General features: G+C 38.5%; 1 pseudogene; it reads left to right on the forward strand.

The window, feature by feature from the left end:
• The first annotated feature begins 4,946 nt into the window (after window positions 1-4,946).
• LOC139446443 (uncharacterized) lies at window positions 4,947-6,484 on the forward strand (annotated as a pseudogene).
• Window positions 6,485-6,715: the final 231 nt, after the last annotated feature.

The raw sequence follows: 6,715 nt of genomic DNA on the forward strand, positions 1-6,715 counted from the left end.
CTAGCATAGTTATGCTGAGTCACCACAGCGACGGAGTGTGCCGGACGGTCCAACCGTAAACTGACGGCGCATGTGGTATGCGCGATACGAGCACTACATGTTACTATGACGCCTATAGACAGTTAACTAGTATAACCTTCACCTTTGTCGGCAACGGTCACGCTTGTGTGTGGACAGTATATCTTTTCGCCTAAACAATGATTTATCTATTTTCATGCCCGGGAATAAATGTTCTTTGATTTAATGATACATCAGGGATGACCAAGACTGATTATATTGTATAGTTAACCACTAGATAGGCGTTCGAAGCGATGCGGTGAGATCAGCTCATCGTTCATCCCAGGTCGCTTTGTTGACGTTTTGCAATCGGTACTGAAAGTGTTGCCCTTAATGTATGAATATCACACTTTTAAAAATTAAGTAGATTTTGTATACGTTTCTATATCTATGTTGTAGCATCGCCGAGCAGGCTACATCATATGCATGCATTTCAGTAAGTACAGCGGTGAGGCGATACGGTACGCGAAATGGTCTTATGCAACGTTGCCTCAATGTTGTGAATATTGACAGCAACACATGTAAGTATTTGTCAGATATATAACAGAGAGCAATGAGAAATGTCCTCAAGAAATTGTAAGAGTAACAGGCACTGTAAAATTATGTCATCGACTAGATATCATGATACAATGTTCAAAATAAAAGAAATGGAAATAACTGAAATCTGTTTTGATATTTAATTGGTGCATGTTGTATAAAAGGATTTTATGTATGAACGGTGGCTGTTTGTTGCCAAATACTACCATGATTACATTTCAATATGATCAATGAAAGATATATATCATTTTGGCCTTTTTTGAATTTTACAAAGTAGAAAAAAAGATTTCAGAGACAGAGGACCCTATATTTCAGTTAAAATACATATTCAAGAGTATTTGTACCAACTACAATTTTTATAAAATAAAACAATATATTCATACTAATTGTCAATCTCTATAATGTTGATTGGGCCTATTAACAATGCAGTGTCTATATCCAGTTTGCATTGACAATAATAATATGATTGTGACACAGATAAAGCTGATTCTTAACTTCATTAGGCCTTTCTTTTTATGTTTCCTTGTTCTAATCTGATGTTTCAAATTCCAACATAAACAAATTATTAATGTTATTCTTTTTTCTCTTCACACCAAAATATATCTGCATTGCAAAATGACTCTTATTGTCCCCCGCCGCGCGAAAGTATAGTATTCACGACCGTCCGTACGTACGTCTGTACGTCCGTACGTACGTCCCACCTGTTTGTTGCCGCGATATCTCAAGAACTAAACACTGGATTGTCTTCATATTTGGAACTATGGTGTATATACACCATATATATGACTCCGCAGACACCAGTCGGTTTTGGTGACCTTGACCCCATTTTCAAGGTCACAGCAGGCAAATCTGCTTTTGGAGTTGGAAAACGGTGATGCCGCGATATCTCAAGTACTAATCGCAGGATTGTCTTCATATTTGTTACTATGGTGTATATACAGGCGGGGGACATTTCGTCACTTTGTGACAAATATTTGTTTTATTTAATATCTTGGTACACTTGTGCATGTGTACTAGTATTTGATTACACATGCATGACTTTTTAGCAGTCATCTATTTCTGAAGTGTATATTATGCCAATAAAGATAAGTAACATAAAAAGGGGACTCTGGTATTCTTTCAGGTTTGGAGAATCAAACAATTCATTGTGAAAACATTTTTAATTTCTTACATAAGTTACTTTGATCTTGATAAGATCAAAATAGATCCAAATTAAATTGAGGAGATTAAATGCAGTCTAATTCATTTCAGCCAGTCTGTCTAAAATCCGGTCCTATTTTTCAGGCAATAATGAATTAATGAAAATGCATATTGGCTGAAATTTTCGGTCGAAATACGTATTGGGTCCGATTATAGACACTGACTGTAACATATGTAAGTATAATCTGTTATATTCAAAAACAAATAACATAAATAAATCCATTTATCTACATGGAATGACTGAGGGGTTCAATTTGCATTTATTTAACCATCAGAGGATTTGATGAAAAACTTTCTAAATTCATATTTGCTATATGATAATAATATCTACAAAATATACTTAATACTACAGGTCTTGAAGTACTGTTGAATGAAAACCAGGATACTTAGATACAGCAGGGTAGTGTGTGGGTTTGTATGGGAAATAATTTGTCAACATTAAAATAAATATTATGTTACTAAAACAAGAAGATAAAACTATGATTTAGATCTATGTATGCATCATACACATTTTGTGGGGTAGTTAGTATGATATGTTGTTTGTTGGGACAAATCTTTGTAATTTACTACTATTTTAAGAGCATGAGTATCAGAATTCTGTAAGAAATGATGGATGAATGAATTAACACCTGTGATGACTCAGAGCCCTGGTGGGACACATGTTATAAGGGCAGAATAATATTGGTAAATCTCTTATTTCAAAGTATGATGACTAGTATGTATATTGCAACTGAGTAACTGGGTGCTTAATAGATGCATGGTAGATGTTCATTTGGCCTATTTCTAAAAAAATAATATAAATTTAAATATTCAGATGCAACTTTGATTTTGATATAAAAAGTAACATTTAAAATAAGTTGTTTTATTATATTGAACGTTATTTATTTTTAAAATATGTGTAAAGGCACGGATGTAAACTTACTATATAGATCATTGGTAAAGGCCTGTCAAAGATGTCTGTGTGCTGCAAATGTTGGCGTATCACTAATTTTATTAAATTGAAGTCCATGGTAGTATTTGTTGTGATTTGAATGCTTGAATTGTTGTGGGAAATAACACAAAGGCTGATAAATAAAATGAGTTCGCATTATTTCATCGATGCAATATGTAAGCCCAGACTGACAGAATGCCTCGCTGTTTTCTGACGTAGAAAACACCGTGGCAATATACCATTTTCCATGACGTTTTCCCCGCTATATTCCATAGTGACAATTCGTCTTGTAGTTGAAGACTCAACAAATGTTGATATAATAAACTACAAAATATGTGCTAGTTAAAAATATTCAGTTGTAAACGACCGTTTTTGAACGAAGGTGCAACAGGACAACTCTTTAGCTTGGCTCCGTCTCTACATGTCAGTAGTTGTCGCAGCGCGCATTGATCCGGGAACCAGACCGGAAGCGACAGTTTGGACCGTCGCTTATATCATTTCAAGAGGAGAGTTATTGCCTTTTGGAACAAAAAGATCGCCCATGGTAGAAGGAGACGAATTGCGCGTGGAAGAAACAAAAACATTCTACAACAACGAGAACAAATAAATAGAATACAATCCACTAGTTGTAGAAAAAACACCAAACCAAGAACTACTAGCAGCAAATACAAAGATAGACAAATTCGAAGAAGAAGTGGAAGATTCTTCCATGGAATATATAGAAAAAGCACCAGCATGGAAAGAATGTACAAAAGCATTGGATATGGAAGGAGAATATACATGTAGAAAATTTGCCAAAAGTATATTTCGAGGATTGGAAAGGACTATTCTGTTTCTACAAACAACAGATGGATCGGAAATTCCAGTATATGGAACATTTTTGCAAAAAGAAGTTTCAAAATTGGATCCTCTGGATACCATTTTCTTGGGTGTATTCCATCGTTGTTTCTATTCTATACTATACAGCAAATATCCAAATGGAAAATCTCTAGCATTCGAAAAGCATCCGGTTTTGTGGGAGGGTCCTGCGATGGAATAATGGGAGCTTCTTTTTTCCTCCGTAGTAATTGGAAGGAGAATATATCCCGCTATATTTGTGTATTTGGCAAACCATCGCGCTTTCTCTACATTCTTTTCCAAGGACTCCAATTCTTCTTCTACATCTTCTTTCTCCTTCGCAATATTGTTTCGTATATCCAACAATACTCTCTATATATCTCCCAATATATCTTCGCGAGACACACGCTTTATAGGGTTGTATGGTTCCACCTGTGTCGTGCATTCTACAGGGTTTTCCGAGTTTTTCCATATTCTATACAACCTCCCAGCCCCAATACCATAGTTTCTTTTTGCATCCTCCATGGAAATGTTTCCACGAAGGGCACGAATTTCTTCCAACTCTTCTTCAGATAGATTTTTCTTTCGCGCCATTGTATATCGTCCCGTCTCCATTATTCGACGTTCTCCATTTTTCGACGGCCGATGTTATCGCGTTATTTTCCGAGAACACGTGCGAGGTCAGAGGTCACAGGGAGTTGTCAACAACAACCCGACCCCCGCATCTCGCAAACAAAATTTTGCCGATAATGGAGATTCGTAAGGTAAGTTAAACAAAAAATACACACCACACTGCATATAAAGCCAGCATTACTTATTCCCAAAAAGTCTTCACTTTTAATGTCAGATTTCATCAAGTCAGTCGGTCAAAATCCCACCAAAGTCAATCGTCTGCTAGCACTTGTCAATGGCCTCAGTAAATACACACTTTCTAATGACGTCACGGTCAGACCGCTAAAAAAAGTACGGAAGCTTGACTGGGCCATCCTTACTGAACTTAACAGTACGTTGTTGACTTCCTACATCAGTTAGATTTACTTTTACGCGACCAGTGTTCTTTGTAATTGAAAAGAGTCACATAGCAAGATATAGCAACAAAAAACAGTAAATATTGTGTACAATAAATGGGTTTAATTACTTGCAGCCACTTCCTTCAGCTCGAGGGTCATATAGGTCGTCCTATACACAGGAAGACTTACACAACTCATATATTACAGTTTTGGAGGAGAATGTCACTGTTCAGCAAGCTGCAGTACGGTGGGGGGTTCCTATTACTACTTTGAAAGATCGTGTGAGAGGCAGAATCCATACTGATGTCGTTAAATCTGGCAAAACCACTATGTTCACACAAGAGGAGGGGTCCCTGCTTGTTGATCACATTAAAGTCATGAGTGAGATTGGGTACGGCTATACCAGACATGAAACAATCAATTTGGCAACTGATTATGCTCACCATCTAGGACACAGGGACAGAATCACGCCTCTCAGTTTACGTTGGCTGTATAATTTTCTTTCACGTTGGCCTGATATTCGCGTGCTGAAGCCCAGGAAACTGGAATACGCCAGAGCTAGATGTGCTACTCGGCAGTCAGTTGATAGCTATTTTATCGAGCTAGACAAGATTATGAAAAAGCACAGTTTCCAAGACAGACCTCAAGACATCTTCAACATTGATGAGAAAGGTTTACAGACCGATATCACACCTCCTAAAATAGTATCATCGTCGAAGTGTAAACCCCAGGCAGTAACCACTGGAAAGTTCAAAACAGTAACTTTGATTGGTGCCGTGAGTGCGACTGGCAGTTCGATCCCACCATTCTTCATTTTTCCTGGCCAACGGATGAGAGAAGATTTGATGGCAGGAGCTACACCAGGTGCTGATGGAACTGTTTCAGAGACTGGATGATCCAACACTAATATCTTCAATAGTTACATGAAGACTCACTTTGCGAAGTATGCTAAAAGTGACAGTGCTGATTCTCCTTTGTTTGTTCTGTATGATGGACACAGAAGCCATGTTTCACTGGGACTCATCCAATGGGCGAAAGAGCACAACATAGTCCTATTTGCGTGCCACCTCATACAAGCCACCTGCTGCAACCGCTCGACATTGGGTGCTATGGACCTGTCGAAGCTGGATGGACAGCTGCATGCCACAGACATCTGCGAGAGTCAGGAGGCAAAGCTATCACCAGATACGATGTTTGCAAGATTGCCTGCAAAGTTTTGGCCTGCACATTAACACCCAACAACATCTTGTCTTCATTCAGACGATCTGGCATCTTTCCATATAACAAAGACGTTGTGACAGATGAGGCAGTAGCACCAGCCATGACATTCAAGCAGCAGACACTCTGTGAAGTAGCAGGAGATTTGTCACAAGCCCGTGATTTCTTAGGGAAGAGAGGGGGTGAGGTTCTAGAGAATGTCCAGACAGCCAAAGTCAGAAAAACCATCAGTAAAATCGTTGGAGGGAAGCCCATTACTGAAGATGAGGTTACTAACAAACTTATTGAACATCATGAAGCACAAAAGAAAATAAAGCCCACTTCAATCAACAGTCATCAAATAACAACTGAAAAGGAAAGCACAGAGCGCAAAGGAAAAGGAAATGGATCGAAAGGAAAGGGGAAAAGAAAGGCTAGAACACCTAGACAAGTGCCAGTGATAACTGAAGATTCACAATCCTCCGACAGTGACGACAGTGGAGATGGTGAAACGTGTTGTGTTTGTGACAAATTCACGCCGGATGAACTTAGGCAATGCACAAATGTAACTTTTGTGAATTGGGCTCAGTGCACGAGACCTACATGTGGACATTGGGTGCACTTGAAGTTCTGCACGCATGAACGATTTGTACGAAGACATGGCGATTCTTTTGTCCCCACTGTCAGCCAACATCACATGAGGAATAAAGCCTAGATGGTGTTCAGACTGTATATACGTTGTTATTTGCAAAGTTTAGTTGATTTTGAAAGGCTACAAGTATTCATATGAAGACAAACACTCAGTGTCGGCATTCCCGATTTATGGTGAGTAAATATTTCCATACATTACTCGACAATACCAACTTTTCGTGCGTAACACGTTGTCGTCGAAAAATGGTGACGTCACTTGTGTGTACACAAATATAGGTCGGCCATTATCGATCGC

The sequence above is a fragment of the Haliotis cracherodii genome, unplaced genomic scaffold, assembly GCF_022045235.1.
Source record: "Haliotis cracherodii isolate W230 unplaced genomic scaffold, xgHalCrac1.p SCAF_6, whole genome shotgun sequence".
NCBI classification, from domain to species: Eukaryota; Metazoa; Mollusca; class Gastropoda; order Lepetellida; family Haliotidae; genus Haliotis; species Haliotis cracherodii.